The sequence below is a fragment of the Tachypleus tridentatus genome, chromosome 7, assembly GCF_004210375.1.
Source record: "Tachypleus tridentatus isolate NWPU-2018 chromosome 7, ASM421037v1, whole genome shotgun sequence".
Classification (NCBI taxonomy): domain Eukaryota; kingdom Metazoa; phylum Arthropoda; class Merostomata; order Xiphosura; family Limulidae; genus Tachypleus; species Tachypleus tridentatus.
In genome coordinates, this window is record NC_134831.1 from 52621545 (window position 1) to 52635682 (window position 14138).

A 14138-nucleotide genomic window follows, 5' to 3' on the forward strand; every position below is an offset into this window, starting at 1 on the left:
AAACATAATACATGTTGGGCAGTTGCTGGCATGTAAAACAGCAGTGATGGTAAATGGGACCTCAACGCCAACACACAGTTACGTATTATGTATTCTCTTTTGCAGTTGGCACCATTTCACATTGTCATCACAATAAACTATAAAAGTAATTTTAAAAACACTTACTGCAATATATTGAATAGGAGCTTTATATACGTTTTGTATGACTAAACTGATAACTGATTTAGACACTCACAATGAAGACAAACAAGGCTAGCTTATGAATCACCAGTAGCAAAAATAAAAAATGACGTTACAACCTTGCGGGAGGTTTGTGTGTTTATTTTGAATTTCGCACAAAGTTACAAGAGAGCTATCTGCGCTAGCCGTACCTAATTTAGCAGTTTAAGGTTAGTAAAAAAGCAACTAAACATCACCGCCCATCGCCAACTCTTAGGTTACTCTTCTGCCAACGAATAGTGGGATTGACCATACATTATAACACCCCCACGGCTGAAAGAGCGAGTATGTTTGGAGTGACGGGGATTCGAACACACGAACCACCAGGACATGCCATGCTACCTTGCGGGAGGTAGTTTTTGCTTTTAATAGTTAGTGGACTTACTATTTGCACAAAACCTTGAACTCACTTTTGCTTAACTCCAAAAAATTATTTACTCTACGTCTGTTGTCATCAACGGTCAACAGGTACCATGTGCTCTTGTTTTCTTTCCATATGGTTTTGCACCCACCATCTTCACAGTATATAAATATAATTTACCGGAAATTATTTTCAGTCATGCTCACTCGGCTGCAAAGAATCATTATATGGTACATTTTAATATTTTCAACACACATCATCTAAAGCTTTTGGTTTTTGTTAATTCAAACTAATAAAAAAAAAAATTATTGGCCCACAACTTGAAAGTGATTTCAGTCAACATGATGGTGAAGTGTAAATCCTCAATAAGAGACGCAGTTTCGTTTATTGATTTTTAGTCAATAACAGTTTGTACAGAGGATCTGGTTATTAAGTGGAATATAGTAAGAAGGTATATCACACTTGAAACAGAACATAAGCTTTAAATAACCGTTAATGGTTACAAACGTAAGGTTAAGGTGTCTTTTATGTACGTAGAAGATCTTATGAGGAGTGGGGAAAATCCTTCAGTCAACCCGGAGAAAAATATCCAATAACTATGTAAAAAAAGGGGGTCGCGAGAACCAGGAATAAGGAATGGTTGGTCTCACGTGTTTGTTTTACATAAATTTACTCCACTTTTCCGTCATAATTATAATCACAGTTGCAGAAACGCTCAGCTGCATTACAGTATATTACGTTGTTATGTTTTTATATCACACTGCTGTTCTTTAAATCTCGTTTTTAGTTTCCTTCTTGTTTGTCCTGTTTACATTATAGTTCAGCTAAAACTGATTTAGTAAATTCCGTCTTTAGTTTCAATTTTTTAAGATCTCTGAGTGTTTGTAGATAGTTGACAATTTTGTTTTGTAGAATAAGTGCAACTTTTAACCCTTTAATTGAAATTTTCTCCCGAAATCCCACTCAAAGATCTTAAAAAGACTGAAGATAAAGATGGGATTTGCCATATAAGTTAGTTTTAGTTGCAGTAAAATATACCCAGAAAAAAACTAAACGAAAACTAAAATGTAGCAGTAAAATATACCCAGAAAAAAACTAAACGAAAACTAAAATGTAAAAATTTAAGGATTTTAATTAATGCAAGAACAAACATAGAATCGAATTTGAATAGAAAACAACGGTTCAATCAATATGTCCTATTAGCATGTATGCTTATTTAACTTAAGTAATCCCTCATTTGCGTTTTACTTTCCACCCCTTGTTACCTGACCACGTTTTATAAATGAACTTATCCGTTTACGATTGTAGCTGAATACATCTTAAGCTGACACTGCAGATATTAGCCTTAAAAACACGAACCTTCTATTTTGTTTTTTACTCTTTATGTAGTAGCATGATGTACCTGATGATAGGGATGACAGATTTCCGTTAACTGAAAAGGAAATAAATTAGTAAAACAAAAAATCTGATTTTTTAATTTCAATATCCAAAACTATTGGACGAACGGCTACTACAGATATAGGCTTACTCAGACACAATCTATACGAGCATTTACCAATATGCAACTTCGGAAAAAACTTGGAAATATTGTACACCAATATTAATACTATAGGTGAAGTATGAATCATATTACAGCACACGTGTTGTTGATGAATATGTGTGATATTCGTAAATTTTTCATGTACGAATAAAACGTTGCTTATAACGTCCAATAAACTTGCCAATGTACAGATGATCCAAAGTAATTCCCATACACAGCCATGAAAGTAATCAAACTCGTTCTAGATCTATTTTCATTTTATTTAGTCTATAATAGGCCTAGACTTATGAGTGACTTTGTATATAAAAACGTAACTTAGTTGTAAATCGTAAAACTAACCATCTAAAGTTAATAATAATGTCATAGTAAACACGATAAGTTTAGGTACTATGTAAGTTCTTAATACCAATAATAAGGCCTAACCAAAAAGTTCCCTAACTAAAACTAATAAGATTTTAATATGTATCTACATAATAATTCCATTATTTCAGGAGTCCCTAGTGGTATTAACTACTGTTGTTACTTTAACGTGCTAAATGGAGCACTGCAATTATTACAAGTCTGTGTTTCTAGCAAAAGGGGTAGGAGTAGAGGGATGGGGCAAGGAAAATGTATCCATTGTTTAGAATAAAAAATACTATTACTATTCTCAAATCGCTGAAAAAACTGAACTGAGCAAGTCATTGTGCCCACACGGGTAACATAAGCGAACTTTTGACAAATAAGCCAAATCACTGCTGCAGGTGATTTCGTTGCCGACCACTGATCTAGAAGATGCCTATAATGCAGTCCAGCTACCCATTCCTGCTGACACGATGGTCAGAATGTACACTGATGTAATGTTTAATATTGCTTGTATCCGTATTACTTACCAGAAGTTGCATTATGAAGCATGTAAGATGGCAATCAGTTTGTTTTGAATTTCACGCAAAGCTACAAGAGGGCTATCTGCGCTAGCTGTCCCAGTGTAAGACTAGAGGAAAGGTAGCTAGTCATCATCATGATGACCCGCCGCCAGCTTTTGGGCTACTCTTTTACCAAAGAATAGTGAAATTGACCATATCATTATAATGCCCCTACAGCTGAAAGGGTTATCATGTTTGTTCAGACAGAGATTCGAATTGCGACAGTCAGATTACGAGTCAAGTGCCACGTAACAAATAACATAGAATTATATAAACCACACTTTCCAGTCGACACTAAAAACAGCAACACTAACAATACATATGACTACAATACCCTACTACTCACCAAAAAAATCAAACTAAATGAACTTGAACAAGCAATCAAAAATACAAAAAAACAAAGCACCTGGAAATGATGGAATACAAACAATACTTCTCAAAAAAGGCACTCCAAAATTATTTGACCACCTATTAGCAATATTTATCTCTTTACTCTGGATACATCACAGTTTCTTGGAAGTAAGCTAATATTTTAATGTTCCACAAAGAAGGAAAACCAGCCAATAAACCAAACAGTTATCGACCAATCAGCCTGACCAGATGTGTAGGTAAAATTCTCGAAAGAATAATAAGCAACAGACTCTCCACATTTTTGGAGATTAATTCAAAATTACCAGAAGAACAAAACGGATTTAGAAAATATAGACAAACAACAGATCACTTAATTAGGTTAACTGAAACAATAATAAACAGCTTTAATAATAAAGAATGCACTGTCGCCTGCTTCCTCGATATCGAGAAAGCATTCGACACTGTATGGCACAATGGTCTTCGGTTCCGTATGTATGAAATGGGACTACCGCGAGGAATTATTCGCTGGTTATCAAACTTTTTGGAAAATAGAAAATGTAGAGTAAACGTAGAGGGAACTTTCTCGGAGTTCTTCATTCCAGAAGCTGGAGTCCCTCAAGGAGGAGTAGTTAGCCCTATTCTCTTCATCATGTATGTAAATAATATGCTACTTAAAGACCCAAACCATGGATACGCGTCTCAGTTCGCTGATGATGTAGCAATTTGGAAAAGTGCCCCTACACCAGAAATAGCAGCCACTAACTTACAACCACAACTAAAGAGATTATGTGAATATTGCGAAAAATATAGAATTAAAATAAATACAGCGAAGACGCAATTAGTAATATTTTCAAAATCTACGGAATATCAAAAAGCTCAACCCCAAATATATATGAATGGAGAGCTCCTCCAGACTGCTACATCTGCAAAATTTTTAGGATTAACATATGATTTGAAACTTACATGGATAAAACATGTAAATAACATAAAAACTAAAATGTGGCGAAGAATAAACTATGCTACGAGTCTAGCTGGTAAAAACTATGGAACAACACCAGAAAACATCATTAAAATATACAAGACATACATTAGACCTGTAATAGACTATGCAGCTCCTGCATGGATCAATGTAAGTGTGAAACAAATTCAAACCAAACTCCAAACATTACAGAATACACTAATTACATCAGCATACAGAGTACCTAAAACCACTTCATCAAAGTTCATGCATAATTACTCAGACACACAAACAATACCATATAGACTTTTACATAGTACAATAAAATATTTTGATAAAAATTGGCGAAAAAATGAGTTGTTATGCGAACTAGACAGATATTGCATATATGATGAAGAGAGATCTAAACACCTCTCCCCGTTAAATTTCCACATTAGATCATTAAGATAAAATCATTTAAAATAATAATAATAATAGTAATAATAGAATAGAGCTAAAATAAAACAGGCCACCTATGTTCTAGACTTATTTGAAAAATAATAAAAAAATCAAAGAACAATATAAATGGACATTGTCCTGAAAAGGACCTGACTAAATTTATGATATCACTCCAGCCATTCAGTATTTAATCGAAATATATTAATCTGGCCACTTCAACAAAGTCATGGAAGGAGGAAGAGGTCTAGTGTACCTAACCCTCCTGGGTATACAAATAAATATACCCAAATACCAGAGAGAAAGAGAGAGAAAGTCGAGCGCCCTAACCACCTGGCTATGTCAGACCTATAGTAATCACACTGGATCACCATCAGTACTGGTCTGCCTCAAGATCAGCACTCTTGTTAGGCCTCTCCAACGTCTACACCCTGTGTATATTCTGTTTTACGAAAAAGAAAAAATAAATATATGTTGTGTCCTAACCTTTCTGATGACATTCTCATGTCCAAAAGAGTCTATAGCAAGATTGGAATCAAAAGCAATATGCAATCATCTCTTTTCAGGATGAACAAATGGTACACAGGAATATATTTATCAATTCTGCTAAAGAAACATCCATGTTTTGCACACTTAACCACAGACATGATGACGAAAAAAAACCATCAACGTCGTTTGTTGAAACTGCTATCCAACTAGAAAAAAAACATACCAAAATACCTGAAGTAACCTTTGATAGACAAATCAACTTCACCATCCACATTAACACCATGGTAACAAGAGCTACAAATTCACTTAAAGTTGCAGAAGAAAAGAGAACTGAAGATTATCACGTGCTTCATATTTATATTTTGTCAAATTCTTATCTGTTCTATCACATCTCATGCATTTCCAATTATTAGTACGTTACATAACTAGATAACATTGAAAAGATACAAAGCATGTGTTTAAGATTGATGATAGTACGTACATCAGCCATCTATCAAAGGCTTATGAGATGTAATAAGGTTGTGCAGAGTAAAGATAATTCATCAGCACCAGATTTCATATGTCCCGTTATAAAATAAACAGCTGGTGTTACTGACGTCTGTGGAAATCAGCCTAAACAGTAAATGTAGAGATTGGGAAGTGGATGAAGTAGAAAAGATCATATTGGACAGTCAGCTGTCATGATAGTCCAAACAGTTCCCATACCAATGTTAATGAGAAAGCTAGTCGTGAGTTCATCATCTCACAAAGCAACATAATTGTGCTAAAAGCTGATAGAGCATTTAAACTTTCCACAAACAGCATAAGAATAGGGCTGGAACCATAAAGCAAGCTTTTGTCTGGATTGCTTAAAGAAACAAACTGCAGTACTACTAACATAATATTTGTGAATCGTAATCATTTACGTCTGTTCACAGAAGACATTGCTGCTAATAAACATTTTAAGGAAAATTCCCTTTTTGATTTTTTAGAAATGGGAAGTATTGTTCTATCACTTAACAGTATGCACCAAAAGATGTTGGTATAATTCAATATGTAAGAACAAATCGGGCTTGTATCTCAAGAGGGCTGGTATGGATATTAAAATAAAGTATCTTGTCTTGTTAGTACTGCAACAGTGGATGTCATAGTTGTTCCAACTTTGCCTCTTTTTATTCTTTAACAAGTAGTTTACATTGTGGATGCATTATTATATTCATAGAACATAATGGTTGTTTGTCCATATTTTCTCGTGATGTAAGCAGGGTGCAGAGTAGAAATATCCTTGTATGCAATTCACCCTTATGACTGCGAGATATGATAAATAAGTACATCACCAATGAGTACTTTCTGGACTTCACCGATTGCCACTGGGACATATAGTATTAGTTAAGCTGAGACTGTATTTGCGATCACTGGTTTCTGTGGCTCTCAGAGCATGAGTGATAAGCCAAAAATAACAAGTAGATAACTGCATACTTCGTACTTGAACAATTCCTTCAACACTTTAGAAGTAAATACAAGTCAATGGAACAGCATTTGGTGGTAAAGCTGAGCTGTCTCTATAATACAAATTATCATCACTTTTGATTGATACAAGTAAAACGACAATCTAATGTGTGTGTTTTTTTCTAACATATAGAAATAGAACTGAAGTAAAATAAATTATATAGTAGTAGTCTATCTTGATCCCTTTTTGAAGTTAAAGGTCAAGTTTGATTGTACAGGTGACAATTATTTTTCATTCTTCGGAGGTTTCCTCTAACCAATGCACTACGATCTTTTACACGTTACAGAAGTCACATTCCCTCAAGCATAAAACAGTTATTTTCTGTTGCAGTTAGGATAGAGTAAAACCTTAGAATGACTGGAATATTAACCTAAACTAGATATGAAGCAGTTTTTATATGATATAAGAGTATTTTGTTCTGTAGATAAACTTAATAACAGAGGCATGTAATTCATTTATAGAATCCGTTTTGTGCGTTTTTGTTAAAATTTAAACACAGTTTCAGCTTATTGTAATATCTATTACATCATGCTTTTCGAAACACGTAGAAAAACTAAAACCGTAATACATATGAAAAATATTTTTACAGAAAGTGACTTGAGATCTTATTGGATGACTGGGTAATTCTACGAAAGCGAAGTACATCATGATTTAAATATAAATCTAACAGAACAAAAAAAGTTCAAACCTAAAGCTGACCGTGTTGTCAAAAGGCACATGAACACAGACAACAGCGACCATATGGCTAATCAACGCGAATTGATAACCGACAGATTAGTGTTTAAATGTAATACAGCCTTGACAACAATGCCATTTGCTTGTTAAGTACAAATCTACTTAACAGTCCATCAAGAAATTTGGGCATTGTAAGTCCTCCGACGTATTGCTGATCTCCAGGAGTCCAGAAAGTCGTTTACTAATAAATAACTTATTATGTGCAAACCATAAATGTTTACCAAAGAATCTTTAATAGAATAAAAATATGTACGTACTTGCTTTCAGATTAAAAGACAATTTAGTTATATATGCTTGCATGCAGAGAAAGCATGGTCCCTCTTAACTTTCACATTGGTTGAGTCTTTCTTTGAATTTCATTTTCACATGTAAGTAAATTTCATATATTTGTAAGCTCTTTAAAATTAAATATATCATTATTTATTGCGTTACATGAAGAAAGACATGGGTTGATATAAAACATATTCAACGGTTTTCCTTCTAGGAATTTCCTTGATATTGGCCTTGGAAATCCTCTGGTGGAACCCACAACTCGCCTATTTTATACGTCGCTAGTCCATGGTCAGAGAAAATCGTGAAGCATCATTGAAATATCAGAGAATTGTATTTCTGTAAAACAAGCATATATCTCACATAGCAGTCCTCACGTTATTTTCGAATATTCCATCCTAGTTTAATTTGACAGATACTTTCCACTCTATTTCTAATTTCTGTAATCAACAAATACAATTTTCTGCATCTTTCTCCTGACTCAAAAACTAACTAGGGGCATTTTGGGATCTTCATGACTGTTGAGAACTAAAACAGGAAGTGTAAGTATTTTCATATAATTCGTTGTTGGACCGTGTCACTAAATAAATATCGATTTGACAAAATTCGCACCAATAAGGAAAAACTTAAGGGAATAGGCCCGGCATGGCTAGGTGGTTAAGGCACTTGACTCGTAATCTGAGGTTCGCGGGTTCGAATCCGCATCACACCAAACATGCTCGTTAGTAAAAGAGTAGCCCAAGAGTTGGCGGTGGGTGGTTATCACTAGCTGCTTTCCCTCTAGTCTTACGCTGCTAAATTAGGGACAGCTAGCGCAAATAGCCTTTGCGTAGCTTTGAGTGAAATTCAAAACAAAAAATTTAACAATCCTAAGGGAATTCAGAACACCAGATATGAGTTGTAAGTGGTACTTCTATATAACATTTTATTATTATTATTATTATTCTCACATTAGGTAAAGACATCTAATCAAAAATATCTTAGGTGTGGATAAAGGTGCAGAAAAAAAAAGAAAATTCGACTTAAATGAAATCAAAATTGGTAGCTACATTTTTGTTTAACTTGGTGTACAAAATACACGACCTATGCTACAAGTGTAGCTACCAGTTTGACCGCCAATTTTGATTTCATTTCTTTAAAGCTCACGCTAAGTACTTTTTGTTCTCTCCTTTTTATCACACCTAAGGTATTTCTGATTAGTAATCATGAATCTTTGATAACCACATCAAGTAAAAAAGTGACACCCGATAGTAACCAATATTAGGTTTAGTATCGCAACCCTATTATTCAGAACAGGCCTATACTTTAGCGAAACAACCAAATTATTAAAAGTATACAGTAGTAGTTATTCTTCTATAAAACATTGTTAATACAGTAAAACCTGTACAAGCCGGAAATATCAAAATTTTGCAGCCTTATCCTAAGATTTCTCTTATAAAAGGCTTTCTATATGGCGGAACGTGTGTAACGCGGACGGAAAACTATCTTTCACCTACCTCATCTATTAACAAGTAGGATTAGAACCTGAGTACGGCGGGAAAATGTTTTTAATTAAATATTAATTTCTTATTTAATTGATAATTTCTTTAAATATTAATAAATTCTCGGACATTTTGTTACAACAAGTATTGGTTAAATATATTCTGTTCTTTTTTCCTACCGTCATAATTTTTGCACTTAAATTAGGTTCATGATTTGTAGATATATATTTGTCTTCTCTTCTACTCTTCAAATAATTCTCACGAAAAAAAAATAAATTCCTATCTTCCCTAATTTTAAAAATTAGGAAAATTTTCCATGGGTAATAGATGAAAGTGAAAATCCGCGATGTTTCAAAATTTAAGGAAGAATCAACTACCTGTGGAATGGAAAGTGAATAATGAAGCGTGGATGACAACTGCTATATTCGAGAAATTTTGGAAAAAATTAAACAAAAGACTGGAACAAGAAAATAGGAATATTCTACTTTTCCTAGGTAATGCCACTTCTCACCCAAAACTTCAACTTTCAAATGTTCGTTTAGTCTTTCTACCTCCATGTACGATATTAGTTCTACAGCCATAGATAATGGAATTTTAGTGTATAAAATTAAAATGCAAAAAAACTGATGCTTCAGCAGATTATTGCAAATATGGACGACTGAAAGAGAACATTTGAAATGACCATGAAAACTGACGTGTTAGATGCAATTGCATTTTTAAGTCATTCAATCAAATGCGTAATAAAGTGCTTTTGAAATTAAAAAGATTGATGCAGATGATTCTGTGAACGCGGAAAGTTTTGTGTTTGTTTTTGAATTTCGCTCAAAGCTACACGAGGGCTATCTGCTCTATCCTTCTTAATTTAGCAGTGTAATACTAGAGGGACGGCAGCTAGTCATCACCACCCACCGCTAATTCTTGGGCTACTCTTTTACCAACGAATAGTGGGATTGACCATCACATTATAATGCCCCCATGGCTAAAAGGGCGAGCATGTTTGGTGCGACGGGGATTCAAACCCGCGACCCTCAGATTATGAATCAAACGCCTTAACTCACATGGCCATCCTGGGCCAAAGTTTTGTGAACGTTGATAAGGATGTTTTAACACAAGCTGATGAAACTGATTTAAAATCTGTAATAGAATCGCAATATGGTAACAGTGTGAGAGATTCAGAATATGAACAAAATGGAAAAGATAGTAAGGAAACAGAAATTCCTACTTCATCGCAAGTGTTAATTTATATTAACGCTATCAAATTATATGCAAAATAAACTTCATGAATAGGCCGTAGAATTGGTATTCTCTTTTAACCGCATGAGAAAGACCATTAAAAAACGAAACAGTTGAAATCGGACACTTTCTTCAAATATATTTGATGAAGATTTTGTGTACTTACGTATATTTTGAATGTCTATTTTTGTTCTTATTCTAATAAATATAGCATAAACAGTATAATAACTTTATTCACAAACGTCTTACTTCCCTTGAGTCAAGCAACTATAATGTTCTGCTCAAAAAATTATATACAATAAAGGAAATGCATGTTCACTATGTCTAAGCCAGAAAATCTGCTTAAGCCGGAAATTTTACTCGGTCCCTTGCGATTCCGCCTTCGACAGGTTTTATGGTAATTCCCTTTACAGTGACATCATGGAAAGTAATTAACTTATATATCAATGCTTATATATCAGCCCATGCTTCCACCAGTTTTACTGCTCTAATTCAGCTATTGTTAATCTGAATAACACATAAACTAACACATTTCCACCTTTGCTCTTAGGTGAAGCTTAAGATTTCAGACCGATAGTTCTTATGACTTGTAACGCAAATATTTGAGCCAAAAGTGAGCGTTTTTTGCTGAATAACCTTCCAATTGTGGCTCATATACAGTCCCAATTAAAAACTTGTTTGTAGGTTTCAAAAATTTGTTAGTTTATCAAATTTGAAAAAAATCCATAAACGTTAAGTTAGTTTTTATACCAAATAAAGTTTAAAGTTTCTGTACTTTCGATGTTAAGAAAAAAAAAGGAAGAAATTCAATAAAAATTGGAGATTTTTTTACCTTGTGTATTTATTAATAGATTGCCTTGAAATTATTTATATGTAAAGTAAAAGTCCAGTAGAACATCTTCGGAAAATATGTGATAGTTTGACTACAGTGGTCTGAGTGTAAACTATCTAAATTATTACTCCTGTTATTAACAGTGTGTTCTGCAAACTGTTCTGTATCTTGATTCCTGTAAGAACATGTATCTAATATTCCCTTATGAGGTAAGATTAGTACTCGTAGGTTGTCACTACTGTGTGCCAATTTTTATTAGATCCTTCAACATCAAATACAGATTCCCAGTCCTAGCACATGTAGCATTTACCTACTTATATCCAAACGATGTAGTCATAAAGGGAGCGAGTTGGTTTTGTGGTAGAGCTTTAGATTTAAAAGCTGGTGAGGCACGTTCGAATCCATACGATACTACAAAACATTCCCCGCTAGTTAAGCTGTGGGTTCGTTATAAGAATAGCATGCACTCCCTTAGGCTGATTGGCTACCTTCTTTATGGTCAGTGACCAAAATCAGAGACGCCCGCAGATAGCTTAGTAGTTTTGCCTAATATACAAATGCGATAATATGATGATTTAATGTTTTATCTATCGCATTCAGTAGATTTGTCTTCTTTTTCTGGCCGTCCCTAATTATGAAGTGATAGACTAGGGAATATGCAGGCTATTTAATATCCTCTATATGTAACTAAAATATCAATTAATAGTATGATTCACCGTCACATTATAACGCCCACACGGCAGAAAAGGCAAGAATTTTCAGTGACGAGATTCGATTCCGCGACCTACAAATTCCGAATCAAGTGTTATAATTGTCATTCCATGTTTTTTCCATAATTATGACAATTTAAAAACTATTTTAGAGGGGTGTGCGTTTTCATATAGTAAAGCCATATCAAGCTTTCTGCTGAGTCCACCGAGGGGAATCGAGCCCCTTATTTTAGCAATGTAAATCCCATGGTTTACCGCTGTACCAGCGAGGAACTCTTAGAGTGGAAGTCAAGACTTAGATATAATAATTATTCATAAAACTTAAGCACTTTTACCACGAATTCAAAACTCTATAACATGTTTTCAGTTCATAATAACATATTTAGCCTTCACTGTTGCCATACAATTAAATTTCATGATAGCTGGAAATACACCACCGAAATATTTTTAGCCCGTGAGTACTACTCAAAAATTAAAGTTTATTTTAACACAGATTTTATATCACTGAGAACGAGAAAAGGAAGTTTTTTTTCTTATTAATTTATCTGATAGAGGAATAAAAACTTTGTCAAATGCTCACATGTAGGTAATTATTTCAAGGAAAATATAAGAAAAAATAATACAAAAATTGATATACATATAAAATCTTTAACTAAATCTAATTGTGACGTACATACTGGCGTCAAACACAACCTTGCCCTAGTTCAATTCATTAAAAAGCAGGTTGTCTACAAAGTTCGATTTTTTTCTTTTTACAAAGCCACATCGGGCTATCTGATGAGTCCACCTAATGTAATGGAACCTTTGATTTTAGTGTTGCAAATACGTAGACTTATCGCTGTACCATGTCCACGATGAAAGTGAAAGTATGCATGTCTAAGGTGTCACAAACTCCCAATGCAGTATTTCTACGTCAGTCAACTTGCATTGTTTGTTAAAAAAAAATAGTATGAGTATTTGTTGTTAAGAGCAAAACTATGTAGAGTTGGCTAGCTATCCGTGCTCTGCCCACTAATAGCACTGAAACCTATTGTTTAACGTTAAAATTTCTCAGACTCACTATACTATTCACCACAGGGTACATAAAAAATAAAGGTTTTCATGCAAAATTGTTAATACAATAGTTTTTATATCTGTCTGAGGTTTCACACAAGTTCACTTCCTTTTACATACTCAGACACGTTCGAAAAAATAGTTTTAACACTAAATAACAAATTATTAAATGTAATTAATAATGATAAAACATAAAATATTGAGATACCTAACCACATGTAAGTATCGTTACTTTTTGATGAATTGAGCAGATCTTTTATGAATATAATCTCAAGACAGCTGGTATGTGTATTAACACTTTAATTAAAATAAAAAGTGCTCATTAAAATTAAAGTGCTAATACCCATACCAGTTGTTTTGAGAATATTTTTACTTCAAGTGGGTTTCTCGTCATCACGAAGATGTTTTATGAATATAAAAAACATATATATACGAGTCTAATGATCAGTGAAAACGCTTTAGCGACATTTTGATGCATATCTTCAGACAAAAATAATCCTTAAATATTTAGTTGAAATTCCTATAACCTGTTCTTTCATTGACGACACTGTATAGTGATAGATCTTACAGGGAAGTACTACATTATGTCAGATTTTTCAACGCATTGCTAGTTATAGTAATTGGATATGTCTTTTTTAAAAGGTTAATTCATTTTATTCACTCACGTTTACAGAGGGTAAAGTGTACATATATAAAAAGTTATCATTCTCTTAGACATTATAAGCACAATGCTCAAAACGAAATGTGGTGAAATGTATCAAACTTGGATACTTTGTCTCAACTACTGTAATAATGATTCGTCAAAAAACAAAGAAAGATAATATTCATTATCTGATTTAGTGTATCTTGAATAAAAATGTAGGATTATCGTGTACGGACAACTGTAAGATTAAACTCTTTACTGCTGCCATTTAATAATAAATATTTTAGTTGGATATGAGTAAACGTTTGATTTTCGTTTCGAAAAACAAATCACGTAAACATTCATCCAACTTCATCCAAAGAACTTACTGGGGACAAAAGCAGAGGTTCTAAACCGGTTTTTGGCTCAAGACTCTTGTAAACACTGATGGTCAA

General features: G+C 33.7%; 1 protein-coding gene across 18 annotated transcripts in view; it reads right to left on the bottom strand.

Annotated features, from left to right (window-relative positions):
• LOC143255657 (putative fatty acyl-CoA reductase CG5065) overlaps positions 1-14138 on the bottom strand; it is a 128409-nt gene that overhangs the window by 63533 nt on the left and 50738 nt on the right. For 2 of the 18 annotated variants that reach the window (XM_076511674.1, XM_076511677.1), the window contains one exon: positions 630-790. The exons of the other annotated variants lie outside the window; for them this stretch is intronic. The gene's annotated coding sequence lies outside the window, so the exon portion shown is untranslated. The remainder of the gene's footprint in view (positions 1-629; positions 791-14138) is intronic. 18 annotated transcript variants of the gene reach the window in all.